This window comes from Lissotriton vulgaris, chromosome 3_1 (assembly GCF_964263255.1).
Source record: "Lissotriton vulgaris chromosome 3_1, aLisVul1.2, whole genome shotgun sequence".
NCBI classification, from domain to species: Eukaryota; Metazoa; Chordata; class Amphibia; order Caudata; family Salamandridae; genus Lissotriton; species Lissotriton vulgaris.
The window spans coordinates 509,393,859-509,410,286 of record NC_141689.1 but is presented as its reverse complement, the minus strand read 5'-3'; the positions used below and the strand labels follow the sequence as shown (position 1 = coordinate 509,410,286).

General features: G+C 46.1%; 1 protein-coding gene and 1 pseudogene across 1 annotated transcript in view; both read left to right on the top strand.

Annotated features, from left to right (window-relative positions):
- Positions 1–16,428, top strand: part of CRHBP (corticotropin releasing hormone binding protein) — a 206,258-nt gene that overhangs the window by 34,563 nt on the left and 155,267 nt on the right. The gene's annotated exons all lie outside the window — the stretch shown is intronic.
- The window catches only part of LOC147726700 (homeobox protein Hox-A9-like), a 38,952-nt pseudogene that overhangs the window by 9,526 nt on the left and 12,998 nt on the right, over positions 1–16,428 (top strand).

Sequence of the window (16,428 nt, the reverse complement as noted above, 5' to 3'; positions counted from 1 at the left end):
TAGCTGGCCACTGCATGGTAGTTTTGAACAAGAGATTCTCGACAATTTAGAAGCGAAATTGTTTAGGAAGAAAGCCCGGCCGGCAATGTTTGACTCTTTTCGTTATTGGCGGAAAGAATCCAAACAGAGAGAAATGAAAAGGTTGAAAAAAGAGCAAAAAGAACTAGAAGAGTTAACTCTAGAGCAAGCGACTAAGCAGTTGCAGGCTGACGAGTGTGAGAAAGCCATAGATGTAGCCATTAGAGAGCGTAACTTAGCGATTGACAAGTGCTATCCTGCCTTGCCATCGAAAATGGCTAAGATACTGGAGGATTCCGAAAACGATCCTCTGCTATCTTATCTGTTACGGTCGCCTCCACCGTATGCACAAGGTGCTACGGCTCCACTTATACCGGATGTTCAATTGCCGGTTGCTGGACAACCTGGTGTTCCTGTTCCTCAGAATCAAGTTCCTATACCTCCTGTGGTGAATGTAAATGTTCCTACAGCTCCTCCTCTTCCCGCACTGCCCGCTCCTATACCTACCACTGTACCTATTGGTCCTCAAACTATTTTCCTCGATACTCCTACTGTTTCGTCATCTATTCCTACCTCTACTGCGTTCTCTATGTCTGCGAGTGTACTAACTCCACTTTCTGTTCGTCGAAGAATTACTGATTCTGTTACTAATATGCTGTCGCCTATATATAAAACCTTGATTAAGACTCCTACTCCTGACTCTGTTCAGAGACGGAGTCAGCTTCCAAGTACTGAGGAACGGGGAGTTTTAGACTCCACAGCTCTCAGATGGATTACAAAAGTTAGAAGATATAGTACGAAAGATGTGTTAGAGACATTTATGCAATGGGGAGAGCCAACACAGCGATACGTCTTTGACGAGATGTGCTCGTTGTTGCGTGAGGAAATAGAAGAAGACGATGTCGAATCAGATTTGGAAGATTTAATTAAAATTCAAAAAGAGTTTGCTGCTGGAATGATAGTGGGCGATAATATAAAGGAAGCGATGGAACTCATTTTGAGTTTTAGGATTGATCCATCTCTTCGTTCCCCGAGAGATTTAGAGAAAGGTAGAATGAAGCCAAGTCGCCAATATCCTATGAGGGAAGTTCCTCCAATTTGGCGCGAGGCAGTACAACGTGATGATAATGCGGGTATTGCAGCTGCTCCAGCACAGTTCCAAAGAGTATGGATACATATTCCGTGGAAGCGAGCAGAAGTGTTAGCAGTGAAACAGGCCTTGCCAGATCCACGTAAGAATCCAGCTGGATATTACAAGGAATTGACACAGACAGTTGAGGCTTGTATAATGAACTTAGCCGACATTGATATGTTGTTTGGTAATGTAGTTCCACAACCAGTGTGGGCTAAAATTCGTAGAGAGGATCATCAGGCTGCTTTAGGTGGTGATTGGGCAGCTATCACTGCAGCAGATGCTCAACAAACAGGTGGTGCGAAACCCGAACCCCTAATTGCTAATCTTCCTGGCAGAATAATAGATTTAATGAAGACTCTGATGCCAGCATTGCGTGTTAATTGGGATAAATTATCCGCATGCAAGCAGAAGAAAGACGAAAGTGTCTCCGACTTCTTCACGAGGTTCGAAGAGACTTTTGTAGACCATAGTGGTCAGGATATGAGCACTGAAGGAGGACAGAGATTGTTTGTCGATAAATTTGTGCATAATTTGTTACCCGAATTATGCAATAAATTGAAAGACTCAGAAAGTGCGTGGGCTGTATCTACGACAGCGCAAATACTTGCAACTGCACAGTACTATGAAAATAGGGATAAAGAGGAAAAGGAGAAATCAGAGAAGAAAACGAAAGATTTAAAGACTAAAGTTCTTTTACAGCAGGCGTATCCGCCTCGCACGAATCAGACTAATATGCAACAGAATTCGTATCAAAAGACAGATTATAATTCGACCAGGCCTCAATACCAGTGGAATCAGTGTGCGTACTGTAAGAAAGAGGGTCACTATAAAAATGATTGTCAGATTTTAGCGCAAAATAATGCGGCAGCAGCTCAGAGAGGTCGTGGTGGTTTTGCACAGAATTCTAGAGGTCGGGGACGAGGTGCTATGCCTCCACAAACGAATGATCGTCCTTCTAATCACTTTGATCAACAAAATGTACAGTCAGCTCAACAGAATAGATCTCAGCAATATCTTGTTGAGGATTATTGTGAAGTTGAAGAGGGATTTCAACAAAATGGGTACTAGGACAGCCATGGACAGAGAGAGGGAGTAGTATCAGTTCCAGTGGATCAGAGTGGGCCTTATGTCGCAGTAGCAACATCAGGTGTAGTCGAACCGTTTCTGTTGGATACTGGTGCCGCAAAAAGTTCTATCATGCATGCGAAACTCCCTGGCGCACCTTTGTCTGGCTCAACAAATGTTTCCGTAGGTTTTTCAGGCGCCCCTGTGTACAACCCGATATCTGGTCCTTTGTCTATTTCTGTTGGACCGTGTCAATTGAAAGCACCCTTAATTTTGACGACAGGTTGTAATGAAAATCTGCTTGGTTTAGATTTGTTAAAACGACTATATGCGACATTGTACTGTTCTCCGGAAGGAGTACAGCTTACTTTGGGTAAAAATATCACCTCTCCGATGTACTTGTCAATGGACGAACTCCCGCCGGAGCTACGTTCACTCCCTGATTCTCTTTGGGCGACTGGTCCCAATGATGTAGGTCTACTAGAGATTCCACCGTATGTAGTAACTTTGAAAGCGAATGTGAAATTTCCAAGAATTCCTCAATATAAAATATCGAATGAAGGTGAGCGTGCACTCTTATTGATTGTGCAAGATTTGATTAAAAAAGGTGTGGTTGAAGAAACGCGAGGAAATGTTTGTAATAGTCCTGTATTGCCGATTTTGAAACGAACAGATCCTACAAAGCCTCCAGTCTATAGGTTTGTCATAGACCTTAGAGAAGTTAATAAGATTGTAATTCCGCAGTTTCCTGTAGTGCCAGACATTACTGCCTTGCTAACATTGATTCCCGCTACAGCCAATTGGTTCTCAGTCATCGACTTGAAGAATGCCTTTTTCAGCATTCCGATAGCCGAGGAAAGCAGAGATATTTTTGGCTTCTGTTTAGGAGGTCGCAGTTTCAGATTTAAACGCGCTCCACAAGGCTACTGTGAAAGTCCATCTATTTACAGTCAAGCTTTAAAAAGCCAGTTAGATTCTTTTGTCCTTCCTCCAGGTTCTGCCCTAGTACAGTACGTAGACGATCTTTTGGTGGCTGCCGATGACAAGGAAACTTGCAAGGCAGCTACAATTTCACTATTGCATCATTTGTCTAATTTGAATCATAAGGTGTCACCTTCCAAAATGCAATATTGCTGCCAAGAAGTAACCTACTTAGGTCATCTCTTGTCAAAGGAGGGAAGGAAGTTGACCCCAGAAAGAATAAAAGCAATTACGCAGATGAGTGTTCCACGCACACAGAGGGAAGTACGTGCCTTTCTAGGTATTACCTCTTACTGTAGGCAATGGATCCCAAATTTTTCACTTTTAGCAAAGCCATTGGTAGCTTTGACTGGGAAAAATGTTCCGAGTCCGGTGCCATGGTCTGATGAATGTCAAAAGAGTTTTGCTGAATTACGAAAAGCTTTGTGTTCAGCTCCTGTATTGGGCACACCTGATTACAGTAAGCCATTCACGCTCTACGTTCACGAAAGAGAAGGTTGCGCGTTGAGTGTCTTGACACAGAAGTTTGGTGATAAACAACGCCCTTGTGCGTATTTCTCATCAACATTAGATCCGGTAGCTAGAGCATTGCCTAGTTGTTTGAGGGCTACAGCGGCAGCTGCAGCTTCCATTCGACAATCTGCTGGTTTGGTGATGAACAATATGCTAGTGGTCATGGTTCCTCATGCAGTGGACACACTCATGAACCGAACGAAGACACAACACCTTACTAGTGCGAGATTATCTGGTTACGAGCTGACGTTATTAGCGAGTCATATTCAGATCAAAAGATGCAATGTATTGAACCCAGCAACATTGTTGCCGACTGATCAAGAGTCGAGTGATTCTGAGCCACATGACTGTTATTTCAAAACGGAGGAAGAGACAAAAGGTCGTATCGACTTGAGAGATACTCCTCTATCCGACCCAGATGGTACGCTGTATGTGGACGGGTCATGTTTTAAATTGGAGAATGGTGATGTGACTGCTGCCTACGCGGTAACGACTTTGAAGATGATTGTGGAGACTGCAAGAGTGAGTCAGAATTCTGCCCAAGCTGCAGAGTTAATAGCTCTTACGAGAGCGTGTGTTTTAGCTGAGGGAAAGAGAGTGAATGTGTTTACAGATAGTCAGTACGCATTTGGCGTGGCCCATAGTTTTGGCCGGTTGTGGAGAGAAAGGGGTTTCATTACGTCCCATGGGACTAAGATTCAACATGGTCAGCTAGTTAACGACTTGTTAGAATCTCTAACCTTACCGACTGAAGTTGCGATTGTGAAGTGCAGTGCTCATAAAGCAATCACGGATGATGTTGGTCGTGGGAATGCCTTTGCTGATGAAACCGCTAAACAGACAGCTAGAGACATGATGAGTAGAATGTATGTTGCTACGTCTGCAAGATGGATTGCTGAGTCTGGAATGTGTGAGGACACAATGGAAAGTGTGAAAGAGATTCAGAAAGAAGCGACTGAGGAAGAGAAACGCGTATGGAGAGAAAGTACGGGCAAATTGGACTCGAATGGATGTTGGATCGATTTGACAGAACAGCAGCGTTGGATGTTGCCTGATGCGTATGTGCTTGCAGTAGTGACGATGGCGCATGGAGTGGCGCACATAAGTTCTAAAGGGATATGTAAGATGTTAGCTCCGGTTTGGAAGAATGAGGGAATCAGTAAGTGTGCAGAGAGAGTGGTGAAAAATTGTATGGTGTGCTTGATGCATAATCCTGGCAAGGGAACTCCAACTCCAGCTGGTCATTTTGCTCCTCCTTCCTGTCCCTTTGAAGTAATACAGTTAGACTTCATTCACATGGAACGCTGCAACAATTTAAAATACGTCCTGGTGGTAGTTTGTGCTTTTTCCAGGTGGATAGAAGCATACCCACTAAAGGACAACACTGCTTTATCAACTGCCAAAATTCTTCTCAAAGAATTTTTCCCTAGGTATGGAATGCCACGGATTGTATGGTCAGATAACGGAAGTGAGTTTATAGGGAAAGTTATGCAGAGTGTGTGTGCTGGTCTAGGATTGAAACAAAAATTTCATAGTGCGAACCATCCCCAGTCTGCTGGTTTAGTCGAGGGTTACAATGGCACCCTCAAGCTTAAAATAGCCAAAATTCAAGCATCCACAGGTTTGGCTTGGCCAGACGCACTTCCTTTGGCCTTGTTATCAACGAGAGCAACAGTGCATTCTAGAATAGGGCTTTCTCCATATGAGATTGTATTTGGCCGCCCGGCAAATGTCTGGGGTGTGCCAAGGCCTAAACAATTCTGCTCCATTGAATATCCTATGTTGATAGACTATCTTTATGACTTGACTGCTAAATTAAGTCTTATTCATCAACAGGTTTTTGATGCTTTGCCAAAGCCTCCGGAGAGTCCAGGGCATCAACTGAAACCGGGTGACTTCATAGTGGTCCGGAACTTCGCGAGGACAAAGAATCTTCAGCCTCGCTACATCGGCCCCTTCCAAATCCTGCTGGCAACGAGGACAGCTGTACGTGTTGCTGGCCGGAAGAACTGGATCCACGCTTCTCACGTAAAGCGTGTTCCACTGCCGCTGCCCTACGACGACTGGGTGAAGAAGGGAATTGGTGCCTCCGAATCTGAAATAACTCCAAAATTTGTCCCTTTCAGCGATGCCGATTTGATTTCTGACACTTTGAAACGTGACTCTCCTCTTGAAAAGACTACTTTGAACATTGAACATTTGTCTCCAGCATCAGAAGAAACTTTGCCATCTGCGAACGTAAACTCTGCAACAGCTGCTAGTGATACACTATTTTCCGATCAAACAGTACCAGCAAGGAAAAGACACAACCTTAGAAGCCATAAAACGAACTAATAAAGCAGGCAACTGCATATTGTGATTTTGATATTTATATACATTGGACTTTTTGCCTTCAGCCAGGAAGTTTGCTATTGTTTATTGTTTTTAAAATTGCCTTGCCGTCTGGGTAGCCGTAGGGTCGTGGCTGTGTGCCTAGTTTGAATTTGCAGGGGTCTGACACAAGGTCGATCTTTCTGTTAGTACTGGGAACTCCCAGGGCTGACAGAGGCATTTTCATCTACGTACACATCATCAGTGGTCGCGAGCGGATTGTAGAAGATGGAACTTCCTGCGCTGCAACGAGAAAATGTGATTTACGTTCGCAGAAACAGACTAAATAGAATTCTTCATAGCAAATGTTTCTTGATGCAATGTGCCATTACATTTTTGATTGTTTTAGCAACACTGGTGGGTGGAATTGTCTTTAGCATAAATTTGATTTTTGTGCCAGTATCTACAGTACCTCCCCTTGATCCTGCTATTTCTACTGTTTCTTCTATACACTCTTTTCACTCGTTTCCGGAACATGAGCAAGCTCGACGCTCAGAATTCATTAATAATACTTTTGTACAGCTCTTGCACCAACACCAACTGGTAGTTAACACGACAGACTGTTGGGTGTGTGGCTTGATACCCCACACTATGGATAAAGGTATTCCCTATCTGGTTTTGCCTTTCAGCTACAATGGATCATTTCAGGCCCTTCAAACCATCTTTGCTTATGCTCTTGAGACCTATCCTCCACGCCCACCACGCTCCACTAAATATAACTCTGCCAACAAAGCTTTAGTCCAGGGAATTATTGACATGATCAAAGACGTCAATAATACTCCATCTTACCCTAGAGACGAATTGCGAGTATATTTAAGTTGGAATACTTCAGAGTATCGCCTTAGTTTAGGAGAAAGCAAGCGTAAAAGCTCAACTCCAATCTGGGTCGTACCTCACCGAGGTCAGGTCTGTTTGCAAGGTAATGGGAGAAATCCGAGAGCTCAGCTAGGGAGGAGTGAGTGCGTAGAGACTTATGTGTTTCCGGCTAACTCTTCCCCTGCCTTCCTTACTGCCAGGGGTACCTACTTCATCTGTCGAGACAGAGCTTATACATGGTTGCCTGCTGACTTTTCAGGTTCATGTTATATTGCTCGATTGTTGCCTCCGACATACACTGCTTCACCGGATTACCACAGAATAAGAGTAGCTAGAGGTGTTTTCAGTAAGGAAGATACCGCTGGTCAGGAAGCTGGAGACTTCTTCAAAGGCTTCCTTCCGTTCTGGGGGCCTATGGCCAATAGTAGAAACATACGTCAGCTAACACGGGTAGTTGAATCTACTATTACCGAAACTGCTGGTGCCCTTAGCAATCTGACAGCTGAGCTTCAGGCGGATAGGCTCATGACATTGCAGAACCGTATGGTTCTAGATGTTATACTTGCAGATCGAGGTGGGGTATGCAGAATGATCCAATCGAGCTGCTGTGTCTTTATTCCTAATAATGCTCCAACAGTTTACGAGGCGATCTCTAAGTTGCACAAGATTTCGGACTCCATACATGTAGATGAGGGAAACTGGTCCTTTATGGAGTGGGTTTGGACTCTGATCTCAGCGTGGGGATGGAAGGTTCTAATGGTCATTGGTGTCATCTTAATATTACTATTCTCATGTTGTCTGATTATCCAGTGTGGTCCTGCTCTGTGTAGTCTTTGTGCTACAACCTGTTTTAGGAAACCACCTGCATTTGGAGAAAAGACACGAGAAAGGATGATGATACAACAACATGTCACTGACCTGATGAGCATAGAACTAGATTCAGACATAGATTGAGTAATTGCCTATGTAAGGGCAAAAGGAGGGTCTGAGGTTCCGTGACGGTTCCGTGACGACTTGAACCCGTGTTTTCAAGTTTGTCGGAAATACATAAAATTAGTATCAGCGAACCGCAAATGATCCATTTAGTATATCCTAGTGTTTTCGCTACGCTACGAGCAAGAGCACTCCTTCCACTGACACATTTCTGATATACACACGGCATCCATCTTAGATCGTGGCCGCCATTTTTGTGGTTCCTTGCCCTCACATATGCAATAGCCTCTGATCATTTCATTCACTTCACTTTGATTAAAGACACGTAGCCTTAGCCGGAGATTCACCTCTTACATGACACGTGCACCTTAAACCAGATCACGCTGAAGCTGCATGACTCGACAAAGGCTGCCTCCTCTGCCCGAGGCCAGCCCACCTGAACTGGTTTTCCTGTCCATTGTACCTGATCATGATTAGGCGGCCGAAGCCGGTAGCCTTGCCCATTTACAACCCACAAACATCTCTTATCCCGTTTTCTATCTTCTGCACCTGGCTCTGCTCCTTTCCTTCTGGGCCTTTATTAGGGGGAGGTAACGAACTTTACGATGAGGCGGTCCGGGTCTTGAATGCAATATTGACAAGGGATTGTGATGGACTGGTGGGAACCCCTCTTCGTGATGTTTGGTATCAGATATTATCGACAGTTCCTGTGTAACGCCAAATATTTATTGTTTAGAGACACAAAAGGTTTGGGAATGTACCGACATGTGAAATATTTGCCTAGAGCACAATTTTTGGTATATAAGGAGCAACCCTCAATGTACAAATCGAACAGTCTCCTAGATTCTGCCCGTGTGTAGATTCTGTGACTTCTGTGTCCCTGCAGTAATAAACCTTTGGTCTTTGACGCCACCATCGAGAAGCCCGTGTTTCTGTTCATTTGTGCACCAAGGCAGGTGGGACTCCGGGGTCTTTGGGTGTTGTACCCTGACACCTCTGGACGGAACCAAAAAGTCCAGAACTCCAGGACTCAAGCTAGGAAAACCGCGGGAACCTGCTTCGGCCTTATAAAGATGGCACGAAAGATTCTACATCTACTCCCCCTCCAATCCAGGAAGCTCCTAATGCAGGGGCTGGTGAACTCCAGATTGGATTATGGAAATGTCCTTTATCTGGGGGCCCCAGCCTCTGTAGTCCACAGACTTCAATGTGCACAAAATGCGGCCGCAAGAATCCTCACAGGAACCGCAGCGAGGAACTCGGCCAAGCCAGCTCTTAGAAGCTTGCACTGGTTGCCAGTAAAGGAACGGGTCAACTTCAAGTCCTTGTGCATAGCCCATAGAATAATGCACAATGAAGGCCCTCCCATCCTCAGGCCACTTGTGACAAAACAACAGTCTAGTAGACAATTAAGATCAAACTCCCTTTCCCCTGCAAACGTTCCCAGAATTAGGAAGTCCAGAACAGGCGGTCGCCTCTTCTCGTACAACGCCCCCAGACTATGGAATGCCCTTCCTCTCTCCCTGAGGCAAGAACACAATCACCTCAGGTTCAGGAAACGACTAAAGACCCTACTCTTCCCCTGAGCACTCCTCCCATGTTTCCTTACCCCACAGGACCGTGGTCACTAGCGCTGGGATGCCCTAGGGTAGCTACGCGCTCTATAAAACCCAAAATCAATCAATCAATCAATCAACCTTTAACGTTTAAGTTAATATTGGCACAGCATTTGATTGCAAAAGAAAGAGATGGAAGGATAAGAGAAGAAGGGGAGTGTGAAAATGTGATCAGCCGAAGGCTACCGATCAGGAACCCCCATTGATTGGGTGAGGGGATGTACAGCGTGTTTAATGTGATAATGATATGGTCATAGTGATTTTAATCAGGTTTTGGTTGCTGTAGTTAAAGAAAAGTCTGTTCCACCAATGTCAGACATTTAAGGATTTCACTGCATCTTGTGTTAACCCCACCAGTAGTGTACAGGCAATTTCCTGAAATTTTTGGGGTGGCAAAGAACAGATTTGGAGGTAATAGCAATGGGAGGTTGCACAGAAGCTTTGTTTGCATTAATTGATAGGGCGTACTGTAGATGCACCTACAAATGATCAGGTAGCCTCCAGTAGCGGCCGGTGTGTTTACAGAGTGGCTGTGTGGGTGGTACGGTGGGGACGGACAAGACAATTTATTGTTATACCACTTATCTGCATCTTCGCCACAGTGCGTCCCTCTCTTCTGCAGGCACAGGGTCACAGAGTACACTGCGGCCACACCTGACGCTGCTTTCATGCTCATCAGGATTGGCTTGTGGTCCGATGATTTGCACTCCCAGTTAGACTGGGAACCTGTGCCTGCTCTCTCCAACCTGGCAATGAAGCTGGGGTTGGAGAGAGCTTCAATTATCAATCAATCAATCAGAACACTTGTAAAGCGCGCTACTTACCCTTGAGGGTCTCAAGGCGCTGAGGGGAGAGGGGTCCGCTACTGCTCGAAGAGCCAGGTCTAGAGGAGTTTTCTGAAGACGAGTAGGTCTTGGGTCTGACGTAGGTGGGTTGGAAGGGTGTTCCAGGTCTTGGCAGCAAAGTAGGAGAAGGATCTGCCGCCGAAGGTTGTTCGTTGGATGCGGGGGACGTCAGCGAGGGCGAGGCTGGCGAAGCGGTGCTGGCGTGTCGGGGTGTAGAAGTTGAGTCTGCTGTTCAGGTAGGCTGGTCCGGCGTTATGGAGTGCTTTGTGTGCATGGTGAGGAGCGTGAAGGTGATCCTCTTGTCGATGGGAAGCCGGTATAGGTCTCTCACGGGGGGGTGATGTGGCTGCGGCGGGGGACGTTTGCGATCAGTCGGGCGGAGGCGTTTTGGATGCGTTGTAGTCGTCGTAGGTGTTTGGCTGGGACTCCTGCGTAGAGTGCGTTGCCGTAGTCCAGTCTGCTGCTGACAAGGGCCTGTATCAGCGTTCTTTTTGTTTTGGTCGGGATCCACTTGTAGATCCTGCGGAGCATGCGGAGGGTATTGTAACAGGAGGAGGAGACGGCGTTGACCTGTTTAGACATGGAGAGGGAGGAGTCGAGGATGAATCCTAGGTTGCGTGCATGGTCGGTGGGTGTCAGTGCTGTTCCCAGTGTGGTCGGCCACCAGGAGTCATCCCAGGCTGAGGGGGTGGGTCCGAGGATGAGTACCTCCGTCTTGTCCGAGTTCAGCTTCAGTGCACATGATGATTTGGCTGGCCTGAGAGCGTCATGGGCACTTAAAATCGGTGCCCAACACTCCTTCTGAAGCCTGTGATCACCATGGTCCTGTCCCCAAGCGAAAAAAGAAAACTATAATCAACAAGGGGTTATTATCGAGAATGTTTCACTGTCAATGGTGATTTCAAAGGTTTGGACCACTGAGGACAGAAAAGACTGTAGGATCCAGTCTGTTATTTTCTTTTTGAAAACAAAATATTTTGATAACCTCTTACATGTGCTATATATGGTATTTAGGGCATACTATACAGGGAATTTTACCATTTTTGATTGTAGCTTTAAATTGGAGGTGAAGCCAGGTGTTTCTCTATAAAATCTATTTTCATTACTGAGAATAGTATAAATTGTATAACCAATAATAGGGAATCCTAAATGTATCCTGCATTTTGGCAAACGAGTGGATTTGAATCACTGGAATCGTATTTATATCATGCAGACTGCTTCTGGTGAGGCATTGAAACGCTTTATGGCAGGTAACACGATAATCAATAGGCCAAAGTTAGAAGATAAACTAGTGATTATTGTCGTATATTGTTGGTCATTGCACTAGTCCTGTGCTCAGAGGAAAATGAAGCATTTCATCCAGTTTCTAGGGTGGATTAAGTTGTTTATAGGAGTTAGGTGTTACTATTAGATTGAGGGAAGGTTAGATATTGTGAGATTGCAAGCAGAGGTTACACAGGACGATTTGTGATTTATGAGAGTGGGATGAGTAGGTCGCTAGAAAATGTTAGCTATTGCAGGAATGGTTACTCCGAGACTGCATGATTTTTAAGCCGAGGTCTGGTTAAATTTCCGGAGTATAGTAAAGACTAAGGTAGGCAGGTATCTGAGAGAATACGATAAACTCAGAGGCCTAAGGCAGGCAGAGGTTGAAGGGTAAAGAGAGTCCCATCCATAGAGGCTATGAAGAGAAAGGTGGCTGTGCATCAGGTTGGATTTATTGTTTAGGTAAGAGGAAATCAAATTGAGAGTGATGCCATTTAGGCTAAATCCTTTCAGTCCAAGAAGTATTGTGTCATGGGTATAATGTCAAAAGCTGCTGAAAGGCCAAAAGTAGTAATGCAGCAATGCCATTTTTGTCAACTATGTTTATGACGTCATCCCAAGTAGCAAGGACGATTTGGTCCCTCTTCCAGACAGGAATCCTGTTTGTCAGTAGGAGACTAATTTGTTTCCGTCTATGAATTCTGAGATCTGTTGAAAGGCTGTTCTATCCATGAGTTTGATAGAGATTGGCCTATAGCTGTTGGGGTGGTTCTTGAGGGTTCAAGTTACTAAGTAGTGGTTGTGTGTATGTCTTTTTTAAAATCTATGGGAACGTTCCTGTTTTTAAGATGTTATTGATAATATTTCTTTAATGGTATGGATTCAGATGTTGAATAAAGGATCTTATTGAACATTTTTAGTGCGCAGGTATCAGACAGGCAAGCACCTGGGCTGCTAGCATTTAATCGTTCTTCAAATTCTAACATTGTGATTTCTTTGTAGGCTGATATGATGGAGATGGAGATTATGTATGTGCTGTGATTGATTTTGCTGCACAATAGAGGAGCAGTTGTTTCTCTTGGTCTTTGGATACGAATCCACCATGTCTGTTTTATATGCCTAATATATTGTTACTTCATTTCAGAAGTCTTGTGAAAGACAGCTCTGTGGATTGCGAAATGCTGATAACGTTTTATGGACTTCATTGGCTGGGCATTTGCAGTCCTGCTTGAGTAGTAGACTTTTTGGCCTTCTTTATGTATGGTTTGTACATTCTTTTGTGTTTGCACTGCCACATTTTGTTTGAAAGGTTCTTGTACTTGAGCCATCTCTGTTAAAGTCTTGAGGTTTGTTATCCTGTCTTTTCCATAGACCTCGTGGTGCTGGGCAGCCCTCTGAATATAGTTTGGCATGGTAGGCCTCTGTATCTTGATCATCTGCAGGGTCGACTATAAAGTTCACTCAAAAGTCATCCCCCCTCTAGGTGCTGGGTTCATTATAGGATCTAGTGGCTCATATGAACTCCTGGAATCATAAAGGGTGTGATATGCCTGTCTGGGCAACGAAGTGATGGTGGTTGAGGGTGTGTGTGAGGATTTGGGGGTGATGAAGGTGTAACGTGCTGTGTAGTAGGAGGTGAGGTGGTGGGCTTGTTCCCCTGTCCCTTCACTGGGTGGATAGGTCTGAGTGCTTCTTAAGCCAGCTCCTGCTCAAAAGTGGGTCTGTGCTTCTTAGGTATTTGTGAGGTCACATCTGGAGGTTCACCTGGTGAGGGTCTTGCAAGTGTCTAGGTGGGTAAAAATAATCCTTGGTTCAGCATTGGGTCCGCAGGCACACGTATGAGGGATCAGGTCCTCTGTAATTTTTTATCACGGTGTAGAAGTTAGTTTCAGTGTTAGTCTGGCATAGTCTGGTGATATAATCTGGTTGCCTGTTTCTGTAATGTTCGGTCTTTCCAAGTACAAGCGCTTAGAGACCTATTGGTGATAACGCGCTATATAAATTGAATAAATAAATAACATTAAGGTGCAAGTTTAAGAATCGGGATGGCTCCGAGGGATGGTACTCGACCCCACAGGGTGGAGACTGAGTTGGCTGGCGAGGTGTCAGGATGATATTGGGTGGTGACCCGATAGGAGTCAAGGCCTGGCCTCACGGTGAACCAGCACCTAGCATTGAAGCTGGATCGGCAGGTCATTGCTGTTTAGGTTTTGCCTAGCCAATGCGTACGAAGTACGCATGCGCTAGGAAAAACTTAATGATATCTGTGTGTGGGACTGGACCGTCCCCACTCTCGCATTGGCTAGCTCCATAAATGGAGGCTAGCCATTGGGAGAAGGCTCTGTCCGTCAATCTCGGACCAGATTCGGGGGTGTTCCCGAGAATTTTTGGCTTTTGGCTACGTCAGCCGAAAGCCTGTTCTCGGGAACGCCCTCCAATCTGTGCCGGCATTGACGGCACCCGTGGTCTCCTCTTCGCCTCTGTCCGCTCGGAAAAGGGTAGCCGTGTCTAGATGTGATCTTTTAATCTCGGCTGGCCACAATTCAAACAAAACTTTTCCGTATAACTCTAGCTATCCCCTTTTTGCATATAAAAAAAACATATGGCTTTGCCGCTATAAAAAATGATGGCTGGAAAACACTGACCCATTAATAGACTGCGGACTGATTATACGTTATTGTTCTGCTGCGCAGTCACGTGACGGCCAATGGGCGGGCACGCTGCCTCCAACTTATTAGGTGACTGTACTACTCGCTGCCTCCAAGTTGTTACATGAAATATGCAGTTTCAATTTTTTTTTACTGGAGGTCCCGCTCTGTCGTGTGAGAGTCTGTCGTGTGAGAGTCTGACGACCTCGGGGCCGCTCAGCAATTACTACGTGGACTCCTTCCTGCTGCACGACAGCGAGGAGCTGGTGCAGTCGAGGTATGCAGCGGCGGCGGCCGCCGCCTTGGGCCCACTGGCACCCCCGGGCCGGCTGCCGGACCACGCCAAGTTCACCCCCTTCAGCTTCCTGTCCAAGAGCCCGGTCTTCGGCAGCTCCTGGAACCCCGTGCACCCAGCAGGAGGCGCTGGCACCGTGTACCACCATCACCACCCCTAGGCGCCCGAGGCCGGCAGGTACATGCGCTCCTGGCTGGAGCCCGTGCCCGAGGGCCTCTCCTTCCCCAGCCTGCCCTCGGCCAGGCACTACGGCGGCATCAAGCCCGAGCCTTTGCAAGGCGCCCGCCGCGGGGACTGCACCACCTTTGACAGCCACACGCTCTCACTGTCTGACTACGGGACCTCCCCAGCCGACAAGCAGGGGGGCAGAGAGGGGACCTTCCCGGAGACGGCTGCGGAGAGCGAGGCCAGCGGGGACAAGCCCCCCACCGACCCCAGTAAGTGCACACACCCACCTACCGCTGCTGCACACTGGAGGGGCACCGCAAGCCATTTTCAAAACAAACCTGCTCTCTCACTTTATTTATCTTTACATTTAGATGACAATGTAACTCGACACAAAGGTGACACATTGTCGCGCTCAAAGTGACGTAGATTCATATCTCGCCACAATACACTTGTGTATTGGCAACATCTCCACGTCACGATTCGTTGCCACACTGCCCTTACCGGGCGTTCAGCACTGGCCTAGGCATGCATTGAACCACACGCATGACCTTGTCGGGAGAAACTCATGCAGAACCTGGATTGAAACACGAGTTACACACATTGTGTCCCTAGGCGTGAGGGTGTGTGTCTGCACGTGCGTGTAAGGATCCACGCGTGTGCAAGGTGTAGGTTGTGTGCGAGCGCGTGTGCTTACGTATTTGAATGCATATATTATTGTTTGTGAATACACAGAGTCTAGTGTGCTGGTGACTCTGTGTGTATGTGTGTGTCCATAATGGGTGTATATGAAAGGTTTGTGCATTTATATTCCCCTTCTAATCCTTGTGTGTGTCTCTCTCTGCCCATGGCTCGCAGTGTGTGGAGCTCGCAGTGTGTGGGGGGGCTCTGTGTGGGTGTGTGTGGGGGGCTCTGTGTGGGTGTGTGGGGGGCTCTGTGTGGCTGTGTGTGTGGGGGGCTCTGTGTGGGTGTGTGTGAGGGGGGGCTCTGTGGGTGTGTGTGAGGGGGGATCTGTGTGGGTGTGTGTGTGGGGGGGGCTCTGTGTGTGTGTGCGGGGGCTCTCTGTGGGTGTTTGTGTGTGTCATTCGCGAGAGATTAAGCTATTGGCATTGTAAATGACAATGCCATTTATTTATGTTAAAAAAACATAAATAAAAATAATGTCAAGAGCAATGCCAATAGCTCTAACTTTCAAAAAGGCAAAACCATTGCATTGTAAATGCTTGTTATAGCTTGGCTACGGGCTTGATGACTGACTCTTTCTGGAGTGTTGCGCTGCCTCAATCTGAGCATGGATTTTGGGACAAGGCTGTGTAACTTGGCTTTTGAGCATTGGTGCCAATGCTGCAGTCCTGTGTGTGGTCCTGGTCTGTGGGCCAGAAGGTTTCAGAGCCATTCCATAGACCTTATCCAAGACCATCCAGTGCAAATCCTGCTTGTGTAAAATGATTATTATTGTTCTATAGCAATGTATATGACAAGCTACTGAGAAGTTTATTTAATTTTTCTCTTCACTTGAAACATTGCTTGGGCACTGTCAAATACAGATAGAGGACTCTTAGTCATGCTATATACTAAGAAGATGAGGAGGGGAGCTGAGGGGGTGGGGTGGCTGGATCTCTCTCTATTTGGAACGATTGTGGTTCATAGGGATCATCTTATGTATTTGAACCCTGATCTGTAAAAAAGACAATTTAGTAATTAACACAGTTTGCTAGCCTCACACCTCCATCAATATAATCAGCCTACATTTTACATAGAA